The sequence below is a fragment of the Bufo gargarizans genome, chromosome 5 (assembly GCF_014858855.1).
Source record: "Bufo gargarizans isolate SCDJY-AF-19 chromosome 5, ASM1485885v1, whole genome shotgun sequence".
NCBI classification, from domain to species: domain Eukaryota; kingdom Metazoa; phylum Chordata; class Amphibia; order Anura; family Bufonidae; genus Bufo; species Bufo gargarizans.
In genome coordinates, this window is record NC_058084.1 from 166,094,894 (window position 1) to 166,108,857 (window position 13,964).

The 13,964-nt window shown below is 41.1% G+C and overlaps 1 protein-coding gene across 1 annotated transcript in view; it reads left to right on the forward strand.

The window, feature by feature from the left end:
- The window catches only part of ZNF407 (zinc finger protein 407), a 536,938-nt gene that overhangs the window by 187,757 nt on the left and 335,217 nt on the right, over positions 1-13,964 (forward strand). The gene's annotated exons all lie outside the window — the stretch shown is intronic.

Genomic DNA, 13,964 nt, shown 5'->3' on the forward strand with positions numbered 1-13,964 from the left:
CTTTGTTAGTGGGAATTAAAATGGAAAATCTGCCCAAAAAGTGAAATTCTGAAATTTCATCTCCATTTTCCATTCTTGTAAAACACTTAAAGGGTTAACAAAGTTAGTAAAATCAGTTGAATACCTTGAGGGTTGTAGTTTCTAAAATGGGGCCATTTATGGGTGGTTTCTATTATATAAGCCTCACAAAGCGACTTTAGACCTGAACTGGACCTTAAAAAGTGGGTTTTGGAAATTTTCGGAAAAATTTCTAAATTTTTCTTCTAAGCCTTCTAACGTCCCAAAAAAAGAAAATGTTATTTACAAAATGATCCAAACATGAAGTAGACATATATTGGAAATGTAAAGTAATAACTATTTTAGGAGGTATCACTATCTGTTTTAAAAGCCGTTTTGGCAAATTTGTAGCAGTTTTGGTAAAATATGAAGTACAATATGTGACGAGAAAAGTCTCAGAAAGGCTTGGATAAGTAAAAGTGTTTTAAAGTTATCACCACATATAGTAACGCATCTCAGATTTGCAAAAATCGGCTTGGGATTTAAGGTGAAAAGTGGCTTGGCAGTGAAGGGGGTTAATCATTGAAAAGGTGTGCCTGGCAAAAATACGCTGCGATCAAACTTCCAGGAGACAATGTATTGTGTTTAATACTCTTGTGGAGAAAGTACTGATAGTAAGAAATTTCGGGCTAGAGTTTTGTCAATATTACAGCATTGTATTCTAAAATATGGTAGAGTAGCAGGAATGGATGGAGAGTAGTCAATAATTTTGAAACTTCTGGTAATTAGTCACTTTCTACAATGAATACATGTGATGTGGAAAACACTTCTATGATGTAAAATGTGCTGCTGACAGCTGATCTCAATCTCAAAAATTTCATTTAACGTGAAGCCACAGATTTCCTTATTAATGGGTTGTAAGAACAAGAACTACATTTCCTTCCTCTTAGTAGCATTCCGAGTCTTGCTCCATAACTAGGAAGGCAATACACGGATAATTGCAGCAATAATGGTGGTCAGGAAGTGTGTAAAACAGGATTACAGTCGACCCACATTTGATTAAGCAATTAAACTTCTGAAACCCTTACTTTAATGAATATTGACTAATTTGATGCGCTACAATGCGGAAATTAATTTATTTGGAAAAACATGCAGTTTTGTTTGAATTAGTCATTAAATTATGTTTTTGTTAGGTAAAATCGTTTCATCCACGCAGTTACTATTTTGTCAATATTGTTTTTCTGGCATTTTAGAGCAGATGCTTTGTAGATGTGCTGCTCTCCTGCTCCAACCAGATGTTGAAGGATTACTCCAGGCAAAAAGTTCTGCACAGACTGAATACGGTACTTGAGATGTACTAGTCCCGTGATGGCTAACCTTCAGCAATCCAGCTGTGGTGAAACTACAACTCCCAAGATGCTAAATTGCTTGGCTCTTCTCAGAACTCCTCAGAAATGAATGGAGCATGCTGGGAGTAGTTTCACCACAGCTGGAGTGCCAGGGGTTAGCCATCACTGTTAACTAGTCTGTTCTGCAGCTGCTGCGTTATGAGCTTCATGGCATGGCACAAACTTGCCCAAGCTCTGTCCTTAGAACATGGGCAAGGGAAAATCTTTGGGTCATGTTTCTTTACCTCAGGCCTTGCGCTAATTGCTCCTAAATGTTTTAGAATATTATTTATTTAAAATTTTTATTCTGATTGGCTTTTTTAAACTCTAGGACATCATTAATTTTCAGCAGGGAAAAACTGGGCCTGGCCAGAAAAATGAATGGCCAACTACTTATACTACTACACTATGTACTTGGATTGGAAGTACAAAAGTTCTTTTTGTTTTTGCTCCTCCATAAAATCCATATGCCCTAATATGATTTCAATGATCTTGCCAGATTGTAATGTGTTTTTTTTATATTCAGAAGTAACACATGAAGTCCCTTTTTCGTTTTTTTATGGCCCTCCTTCAAACCATTGCAAATATATATAGCTGAAGAATTTACCACTATGCTGACGTCCTCTCCTGGGTCTCATCTTCCACAAAGGCATGACTTGAACTTATCACCAGGGACTGTGCTACTTGTGGCTATGCAGCACAACTACATATTTAAAGGGTTTTCTAGGCTCATAATACTGATGACTAGGGATGAGTGAACTTCAGTTTTGAAGTTCAAGTTCAGGTTTATGCTAAATTGTATTAAGGATTCTGTTACTACAGATCATAACGCAATTCAAGTACAGAATGCATAACGGAATGCCTTTAGAAGAACATAGCTGTTCTTCCCTCTCCCTTTAAATTGCAATATGCTCCATCTTTCTTTCCTCTGACATAACCCATACTTTTAAGACAGCAGGTCAGTCCTGCCAGAATCGTTGGATTTGGCCACCTTTACCCTTATGTAGCTGCAGGACCCCTTATCTCCTTGTCCTCTTGTTCATCTACACAAATTGTACATATGGGATGTCAACACCCCACTTGTATACACAGTATTCCAATCCTTTATATAACCAGCACTTAAAACCAATTGAGGGAAATTTTTTAAAACGAGTGTAAAGAAAAATGGACTTAATAGCAATCAATCAGATTCCACCATTCATTTTTCAAAGGAGCTCTAGAAAAAAAAAAAAAAAAAGGTGGAATCTGATTGGTTGCTTGACAAAGGCTCCATTGAGAGAGCTGAAATGCTGCATTGCTGTTGGGTGTAATAAAATCCACCTTTTTCACCACAAGAGCGGAGTGCTGCCCTCATTTCATCAATTTATATATATATATATATATATATATATATATATATACAGTACAGACCAAAAGTTTGGACACACCTTCTCATTCAAAGAGTTTTCTTTATTTTCATGACTATGAAAATTGTAGATTCACACTGAAGGCATCAAAACTATGAATTAACACATGTGGAATTATATACATAACACGAAAGTGTGAAACAACTGAAAATATGTCATATTCTAGGTTCTTCAAAGTAGCCACCTTTTGCTTTGATTACTGCTTTGCACACTCTTGGCATTCTCTTGATGAGCTTCAAGAGGTAGTCACCTGAAATGGTTTTCACTTCACAGGTGTGCCCTGTCAGGTTTAATAAGTAGGATTTCTTGCCTTATAAATGGGGTTGGGACCATCAGTTGCGTTGTGGAGAAGTCAGGTGGATACACAGCTGATAGTCCTACTGAATAGACTGTTAGAATTTGTATTATGGCAAGAAAAAAGCAGCTAAGTAAAGAAAAATGAGTGGCCATCATTACTTTAAGAAATGAAGGTCAGTCAGTCCGAAAAATTGGAAAAACTTTGAAAGTGTCCCAAAGTGCAGTCACAAAAACCATCAAGCGCTACAAAGAAACTGGCTCACATGCGAACCGCCCCAGTTAAGAGGAGACTGTGTGAATCTACAATTTTCATAGTCATGAAAATAAAGAAAACTCTTTGAATGAGAAGGTGTGTCCAAACTTTTGGTCTGTACTGTATGTGTATATATATACATACACTGAACAAAAATATAAACGTAACACTTTCAGTGAGCACTTCTCCTTTCTCGAGATAATCCATCCCACCTCACAGGTGTGGCATATTAAGGTGCTGATTAGACAACATGAATATTGCACAGGTGTGCTTTAGACTGCCCACAATAAAAGAACACTCTGAAATGTGCACAGTTTTGCCTTATTGGGCTGGGGTCAGAAAACCAGTCAGTATCTGGTGTGGCCACCATTTGCCTCATGCAGTGCAACACATCTCCGTTGCATAGAGTTGATCAGGTTGTTGATTGTGGTCTGTGGAATGTTGGTCCACTCCACCTCAATAGCTGTGCGAAGTTGCAGAATATTGGCAGGAACTGGAACATGCTGTCATATACGCCAATCCAGAGCATCCCAAACATGCTCAATGGGTGACATGTCCGGTGAGTATGCTGGCCATGCAAGAACTGGGATGCTTTCAGCTTCCAGGAATTGTGTACAGATCCTTGCAATATGGGGCCGTGCATTATATATTCAGTGCATATATATACACACACACTCAGGTACATGTCTTTTCGTGACCTCATGAATGCCATACTGAGCACACGTCATTCAGTCATAATTTAATGTCACTAACTAGTTCCGTCATTTCTTCAGTAAAACGGCAGAAAAATGCTAAATGTAAGTAAACCTCTCGACTGCTTTTTTTTTTTTCTTCCCCTTGCTGCCAAGTGTAATGAGCGATCTCCAGTTTTTCAGAGACTCTCAATCGGTTCTAGAGAGTTTCTGATTTATGTTCCTCCGAAGCTATAGCTAAAAGCTAGTTCAAGCTGTCTCCTCATTTCAGCTTTAAGTATCAATATTTTGATTGCTGCCATTTTCTGACAGCTTCAAAGTAGAATTTGAGAAACTATGTCAACCCGGAGGATAAGGCTGGATTTGCTGGAAGGAAGCAAAGTGTCATTATAGAGGAATTATTCCATCTGTACCCCCAAAAAGATATACCGTAATCACATAATTATTTTACTTGCATTTTTAAGAAATGCAACTAACTCATGTTTAATGATGGGTAACGTTGCATAAATTTATCATGCTTGATCAGCTAGCACCGAGTGCGGAATCTATGTTCCGTCTTTTTAGGTTTATGATTGCCTAAAGGCACGGGGGATCAAAATGTTATTTGATGATATCTGAATGTAAATGAAATTGTTATTAATAGAGTTTTTATTACTCCTAATGATATATGTAAATAAGGGCAAATGGGACTGTCTGGTAGCGTCAGTAGATTATTTTAATGTCAGAAAACCTTTTGTATGTGTTGAGCACGTTGAATACTGTTTGTGTGGAACCAAGGCAGTGCATTACATGAATGGGCCTATTTGATAATGACTTAGCATTGCCTTTTAGGTTCTCTGGCTTTTTAAAAATGTATGCAAAAGAACCAAAAGTAAAAAACTAAAGAAGCTTTGCTATATATTATATACCTTCAGAAACCTTCATTTCCTCCACTGCCCTGGGATGAACCAGTGCGAGGGATTATTTAGTTTAGTGTAGGCTGGTGGATGGTCTTGTTTCAGACAAGCGGAGAGCAGCTCCAATGGCATTTATTCAAAATTGAAGGCATACTGAACCAGCATGGCTACCACAGCATCTTGCAGCGGCATGCTATTCCATCCGGTTTGCGTTTAGTTGGACCATCATTTATTTTTCAACAGGACAATGACCCCAAACACACCTCCAGGCTGTGTAAGGGCTATTTGACCATGAAGGAGAGTGATGGGGTGCTGCGCCAGATGACCTGGTCTCCATAGTCACCGGACCTGAACCCAATCGAGATGGTCTGGGGTGAGCTGGACCGCAGAGTGAAGGCAAAAGGGCCAACAAGTGCTAAGCATCTCTGGGAACTCCTTCAAGACTGTTGGAAGACCATTTCAGGTGACTACCTCTTGAAGCTCATCAAGAGAATGCCAAGAGTGTGCAAAGCAGTAATCAAAGCAAAAGGTGGCTACTTTGAAGAACCTAGAATATGACATATTTTCAGTTGTTTCACACTTTTTTGTTATGTATATAATTCCACATGTATTAATTTATAGTTTTGATGCCTTTAGTGTGAATCTACAATTTTCATAGTCATGAAAATACAGAAAACTCTTTGAATGAGAAGGTGTGTCCAAACTTTTGGTCTGTACTGTAAGTGTAATGATAAATCTGGCCCAAAAAAATGTTTGGATGAGATAACTTGAAAGCCTATAATGTGCACAAATGAAAAGGACTACGGGCTTTAAAAGAATAAGGTTCTGTCCTTCTCTAGCTGATATCTGTACATTTAATGTGGAGAACAATCATATTTTTTTGCTTTTTTATTATGTAATACTTTAGAGCAAGTTACACTCCACACATTGTAGATAAGGCTACTTTCACACTAGTGGCACGGACCTCCGGCAGGCTGTTCCGTCGGGTGAACAGCCTGTCGGATCCGTCCTGCCGCTAGTGCCTCCGGACTGCCGCTCTGTCCCCATTGACTATAATAGGGCCGGGGGCGGAGAAACTGCTGGAATAAATGTCGTACATATCGTAGTTTTATTCCAGCAGCCTCTCGCCGTGGGCTGCCGTGCCTCGCCGAAACTCAGCCCCCATTATAGTGAATGGGGACGGAGCAGCAGTCCGGAGGCACACTGTTACTAGCGGCAGGACGGATCCGACAGGCTGTTCACCCGACGGAACAGGCTGTCAGAGGTCCGTGCCGATAGTGTGAAAGTAGCCTAACCCACTAAATATATGTTCCAAAAGGCATGTTATCCCTTTAATAACTCAATGTCCTTTTCTTTCCGTTGCCTAATGGGCTTCTTCTCGTAATGGTGCTACATAATCTTTTTATTCCACATTTGTGTCCCAAATCACTAATGGGAGAGCATTTTACTTTCCTTTTACACCCGTGATTCATCAAGAGTACTATAATTCCCAAATATGTTGTCAGACGTCTATTGCAGGCCATGGGTTTCTGGGAAATTTTATTATATTCTTAACTTGTTGAATAAATTCATCTTTAACAAATGCGGATCAAAATATGGCTGTGCAGAGGAATCTTACTTGGCTAACCTCTTTTCAGGTCAGTCACTAGAATTAAACCCCATTAATGAATCTTCTGACACCTTACTATATTAAAAGCTTTATTAGAAATCTCACAACCGGCTCTACTTCTTTCAAGACCACTTTTAATTGACCAAATGTATTATTTCAGAGCTCTCTTCCTGGCAATACTTTTCCAGTTACAGTGCTAAAGAGAGAAGGGAGCTGAAGTCCACCAGTAAAAAATGCTTCAGACTATCAAAAGCTGTAAAATAACAGCGCTAAATTGCCCTATTCCCCCCTATATCAGTATGTGAGTGATTAAACAGTTCAAGACTGGGCCATTTACCCCCCTCCCCGACAGGGTGTATTTTTATTTTCCGTTTTTTATTAGCAAATGCGCCTTTGAAAGCCCTAATCTTTTTTCCTCTGCTTATGAAAACAAATTTTACCTTTTTTGTGATACCTGGAGTTTTATTTTTTTAGTTAGTTTTTTTATTTTTATAACTGGGAAAATTCAAAACAAGTGCCCAAGGCATGGTCACTTACGGTTAAGGAGCCCAGCACCGCCCCCTGTGAAGGAGCCCAGCACCGCCTGCATCCAGTAATCTCCTCCTTGCTCACGAAGTTACAGTGCCGTAATCTTGCGATGCTCGAGCTAGCGCATGCGCAGTTCTTTCACTGAAGCCAGCAAAGGGAACAAACACTTTGCCGTCACTGCGAGATTCTTGGATGCAGGCGGTGCTGGGTTACTTCACAGGGGGCGGTGCTGGGCTCCTTAACCGTAAGTAACCATGCCTTGGGCACCTTACTGTGCTAATTTACATATCAATAAAATAATTTTTTAAGCGAAATAAAACCACACAGCCCTATGGGACAGATATATTGCGACATGCTAACGGAGATTTATCCGTGCATGTCCGCAGCTCTGTAGGGTAATACTAGGTGACAGATTCCCTTAAATATATAAGAAGTATGGTTTTGTAGTCATCTGGAGCGTGGCTATGAGCTGCAGTGTGACACTTTAATGTTTTTTTTTGGTTTTGGTTTTACACTTTGTGCCCCATATAAGACTTTTAAAGGGGGTATTCTCATCTTAATGATCACTGTTAAATCTGTAAATGATTTAACAGTGATCATTTTTCTAAATACATTTTATTACCTAATTCCCACCATTTTGTTTAGAAAATAAGTCCCCTCTTACCTGATGTTGTCTTTAGTCTCCCCTGGTTACGATCACCTCTCCTGTCGGATCCCGCCGGACCTCACTTGCGCAGAAGACTAAAGAGTCTCTCCCGTCTGGGCCACTCAATGTCCTGAACGCGCACGCCGCCGCGCATGCGCCATGATGACTTCTTCCTGGCCAGTATAGTACAGAGCCGCGAACGCGCACATCGGCTCTGTACTATACAGGCCAGGAATAAGTCACCATGGCGCATGCGCGTTCAGGACATTGCGCGGCCTGGCCGGGAAAAAATCTTCAGTCTTCTGCGCAAGAGCGGCCCGGCCGGGAGAAGAATCCAGGAAGTGAACGTCGCGCTCAAGGAAGGCAAGTATGAAAAGGGAAGATGAGAATACCCCTTTAAGGGCATCTACCATTACATTTTTTTTTGTTACTTTATTTCTGACTTCTTCTGTAACTGGAGCTGACATAGCAGCCAAAGTTGTAGGGGGAATACAGCACACAGGGAGGTTGTACAACGTTACTGCATAGCTGAGCTGGCGTTTCTAAGACTCGGCCGCCTCGGCCCCTGGGACTAGAGTAAGAGGCAGCATTGCCACTTCCTGATCAATGAGCACTGTGTATGGAGTGATAGGGAAGGCAGGGACTGTGATAATCTACAGAGAGATTTGTGCTGACTGCGCGGACATCTATAGTCAACAGGCAGTCGGCAAATGGTTAAAGGGGTTTCTCAGTTTTCTGTTGTTTTTAAAAAGTATTCTCATGTAGTTGCTCTTCCCCATGATTCCTTACTTCCTGTTGCTGTATCCAACCAAACCCATGATGCACTTCTCCGTTCTCTGCCATAGAACCCCTAACATCGGCCAGCCAGTTTATAGCTACTCCCACCCATCTAGTTACAGACGCTCCCCTATCACTGCCCCCCTTGCTGATTTGACAGCCCATAGACAGCACAGGAAATAAGAAAAAACTGCATGGACATGGTCATGTGACCACAGCCCAGAAAATAAGAGCGGGCATAGAACTAATAAACATAAAAGAAATATTAAACAAAATGTCAGCTACCTTCCTAAATGGTTATTTTAAAGGATGCTGATGAAAATTGGAAAAAGGTGTATCCTGGTTCTTTGTATAATGAAAAATTGTACAATTTTCCAATATACTCTACTAGACACACAGGTGCTCGGCAGTCGGCACATACTTTTCTGAGAGCTCTGTCTCATAATGAGCCACGCACATGTGTTATCATCCTGTGACCAGGACAGCAGGCAGTGAAGGTTCCAATTAAATGACAGCAAGCAGATATCTTGAAAACCATGCGAACTAGATACTGAGAGAATAGAAAATGGTGTACTTTTCGTTATTTGCTAAAACCATAATACACTTTACAGAGGACCTGTCCTCTCTTCTGAAAATGTGTGTTTTATTAATTAACTGTATAACATGAAATGACAATTCTAGAGCATCTGTTCTTATAACTGTATGATGTGAAATTCCTCTAGTACACCTACTATAAGTCTATGAATCAGTTGCCATGTTGTGGGGGTAAGTCCTTGTGCACTACCAGCCCTGATTGGCAGTATCAAACTTAACACCCAGATGGCAATTTATTTATAACGTTCTAGTAGGAATAATAGAGGAATGATAAAACATAAAATTACATGAAAAGATGATCCAGCATGGTTATTTCATGTGGAATGCAATAATTTACTAAACCAGATCTTCTTTAGGCCTCACACAAATAAAAAGCCTACAGTTCCCTTCATAGTTATTCCTCAGAGCCCTTGACACTTCCTATTGATTTTTGTACACGGGTCTCAACAATAATATAGGTGTCTGTATGAACAGTTAGGGCTCATACACACAACCGTATGTATTTTGCGGACCGCAAAACATGGATACACAAAAAATACGGATGATGTCCGTATGACATCCGTAGTGCATTATTAAGCAATGAAAAGGCTGAGCTAGCGGGGCACCTACGAGGGTAACACCGTCCCTGGGCACTTGCGAGCCCTCATTTGCATATGTTATAAAGATCGTTTTTGATGGTTTTATAAGTCCAGGATTGATGCCAGAGGTAAAGTTTTTATTAACTGTAAGCATGCTAGGGAGCTATGGGAAGGGTTAAAAATTGAAATGCTGATGACAAACTCCCTTTAAACGGAATGCACACAGGGTAATTTCCTTTTTTTTTTTGTGTGGACCCATTGAAGTGAATGGTTCCTGCAGCTGAAAAAAAAAGGAACGGGCACAGAAAAAAAAAAATACACTTTCGTGTGAGTGAGCCCTTCCTTCACACTCAAATTTGCTGTAAGAAACCACTTGCTTTTTTTTTGTGGCACTTTTTTAATAGGGTGGCATTTTGTTCCTGGCGTTCCTGGATAAACAGTGGAAGAAACACCATTGCTTCAACATTCTGCAGTAAAAAATTCAAAAAAATAAAAATAAAAGCCGCCAAATAGAAAAATGAAAAAACAAAACACTGTAGCAATAACACACGGTAGATGTCCTGCATTTCATATATCCCAATCCCATACACTTTAAGTTAGACCTCATGTACACGGCCGCTGCCCATATTGCTGCCCGCAAACAGCAGGTCCGCAGTATGCGGGAATCGGCCGTGCACTCACCACTCCACTTGACCCTGGAAGGTGCGGTGCGGAACAGAGGCAGAAACCCCAAGGAGGCACTACAGAGTGATTTTTGTGGGATTTTATTCCATGCCTTCTCACCACAAAAAAATAGAATGGGTCGGGATCTGTTGCGGCCGGCCGCACGGATAGTGCCTGTGCATTCGGTCCCCAATGCACCGAACGGCCGTGTGCATGAGGCCTTAATATCTGGAGCTAGCATGTGCAAAAAACAAAGGCAAAAGTGCTAGAAAAAAACCCCCACACCACTAAAAACCTATGTGTGAATCCACCCGTACCATGTGTTTTAGAAGGCTTTATCTTTATTATTCTGAAGCTACTGCAAATCTAGGTAAAAATGAGGGCACTAGATTGCCGTTCCTTGGAGCCTTGCTAAACATAACCCCTACTAAATGTCACGTATAGCATAGCAAATCCCCCAGGGCTAAATAGTTGTTACCCAATGTCCTTATGCTAATAGACGTAACATAATAAACTAACACAATCCCTTTATGGCATCTCCGAATACATTCCATAATTGTAGTCATTTACATAGCCCACATCTTCATGTATGGTTGTGCAAGTTTTTCATTTTAGGGGATTTATGAATCTAATGACCCATGCATTCTCTACATAGCCTTGTGACAAGTAAGCAAAACTTAAGGAAATATCATTGGGTATTTGGTAATTTGTAGACGGAGGAATTTAGTTTCTTGACATTGTAGTTGTGTTTCTGTAGGGGAGGAGATTACGGTAAATCTTCCTGGAAAGCTTTTTTTTGAAGGTGCTGTGATTTGGTTATTTGTGAAGATGACCACATATGGTGTATACTTGTTATCTCTGTACATATATTTATCTTATGTGTGAACGGTATATCATATGAATATTAATATTACATTGTGTATGTGTAGACATGTAAAGTGGATGAAAACGGCTCATTTATTAGTGAAGTAGTTAATTACGCTTGCCTAGGATTTAAAGGGAACCTGTCACCAGGATTTTGGGTATAGAGCTGAGGACATGGGTTGCTAGATGGCCGCTAGCACATCCGCAATACCCATTCCCCATAGCTCTGTGTGCTTTTATTGTGTAAAAAAAAAAACGATTTGATACATATGCATATTAACATAAAAGAGTCATATCTTACTTGTGTGACCAGAGAAGAGTCATATTTTCAGGCTCTGACTCATCTCAGTTTAATTTGCATATGTATCAAATCGTTTTTATATACAGTAAAAGCACACAGAGCTATGGGGACTGGGTATTGCGGATGTGCAAGCGGCCATCTAGCAACCCATGCCCTCAGCTCTATACAAAAAATCCCGGTGACAGGTTCCCTTTAAATGCCCAGGACAGATTTTACTGATCTACTGAATAAAAGGTTCCTATTGAATGACAGCAAGTAGAGATCTTGAAAACCATGAGTAATTGAACTTATATTGAAAAAAATTAGAACTTTTGATTGTATAAATCTGAATCTGGTACTATCCCTTTAAAGCAAACATGTCAGGTGATTTCTGTTTTATTTGAGACTAGCATATGACAGGAGTAGAAGCTGAGCTCTGTGATATATAGGTTTATATGATTTGGAGTAAAAAGCAGAATAAATCCTGACAGGGCTCCTAGGAGAGACAGTGGGATTCTTAGCTCTACCTGTATCCAGGGCCGGTGCAAGGATTTTTGTCGACACAAGCGAATCCACATCTCTGCCCCTCATGATTCATGTCCATTTATTCCCCCCCCCCCCCCATCATTTCACATTTCTGCCCCTCATGATTCATGTCCATTTCTTGCCCCCCGATCATTTCACATTTCTACCCCTCATGATTCATGTCTATTTCTTGCCCCCCCCCATCATTTCTCATTTCTGGCCCTCATGATTCATATCCATTTCTTGCCCCTCATGATTCATGTCCATTTCTTGCCCCCCCATGTGCCAATATCATAGTGCCATCCTCTCCCCCTGCCCTCTAATGTGCCAGTATCAAGTGCCTCTCTCCTCCCCCCTCCATTTGCCAGTATCATGGCACCAATAGCCCCTCTCCCCCGTGGCAGTAAAGTAACAGTCCAGTATTTAAAAAAAACAAAACACTTTTATACTTACCTCCATGTCAGCCATGCGATGCAGGCCTCTTCCTCTTCCTGTGTTCCCACCAGCCTCTAGTGTTGAAGATTTGGTGCTCGTGTTCTTATTTAGCCTGTCTTTCAGAAAAGTTTAGGATGGGATTCGAACCCATGACCTTCTGTATCAGAGGCAAAGCACTTACCCACACAGCTATGAGAGCTGTTTAGCCAGTTACTTAAATATAAAAAAATGATAAATAAGACTTCTACTGTATATAACTTTGATACCTAGTGTACAACCATACACATGACAGTTGCCCCAACACACCAAGCTCTGCTACATCCATACACAGTGTGCTGGGGCAGCTGTCATGTGTATGTACACTAGGTATAAAAGTTATCTACAGTAGAAGTCTTATATATTTTTTTCAAGTAACTGATATACAGCTCGCATAGCTGTGTGGGTAAATGCCTTGCCTCTGATGTGAAAGGTCGCGAATTCGTATCCCAGGAGAAACTTTTCTGAAAGACAGGCTAAATGAGATTTAAATACACCAGGGTCTCGTAGCTCAGAGTGTGTTTTGCTGCGGCTGCTGCCTCAGCCGGTCAGCTGCGTGCCGCTCTGTGACTGAGACCCTGAGGGCGGGGGGCGGCCGGGCTGCTCGGCACACAGGCTCAGCGGGGTAAATGTAAGTTGGCAAGTTAATTGTTTTCTGCCCCGGGCGCCGCCCCCCCTTCTCTGCGCCCTCAAGCAGCCGCTTGGGCTGCCTTATGATAGAGCCGGCCCTACCTGTATCAGTGTGTACACAGGAGGCTGTCCATTACTACTTGTGAATGTGGTCAGCAGGACTCTCCCTGTCTCTCTAAGCAGTCCTGTCAAGATGTAAGGGCCTTTTACACAGACCAAATATTGGGCCCATGTTAAGGTGGTGGTGATCACTCAATGAAAGAGCAAATGCCTGTTCATCCGGTAATTGCGTCTATCAGCTGGCACCAACAATCATTGTTTCTGTGCAGCAGATCTTCCCATGTAAACCAGAATCTCCTGCCCAGAAACAACATTCTCTAAGGGGACAAGCGATTGCAGTGGTGATGATGATTTTTGCATTCAAATGCAGATTTATCGGATGTTATCCTTGTTCATATTTGTACCCAGGACCCCAGTGCCTAGAATGCAATATGAGGCTGGAATCACATATGCAGTTTTTGTGGCAGAGTATCAGCATATTTAAAATTGCAGTACTTCAGAACTGGGGCCCTGCAAAGTGTTAATTTGGTACATCACTAAAAGAGTTGATGCTTTGTATTATGCTTTGCATGTATTACCAAAAGCTGTCTATCGTTACCACAGATTAGTTAATTATGCCCTGACTCAGCAGATGGAACTAGCTTTCCCCTCTGAGGGAGGAGCTTTCTAGTTAGTATTGCATCAGCTACTTCAGTTTAGCTCTGCCTGCCATCCAGAGCAGATTGTAGTTCACCGTGGGCTTTGCTTGTGAGAGAAGCAGATGCCTATGAGTCTATTTGAAGCTGGAGGCAAGGAAACAGACTATTTCTC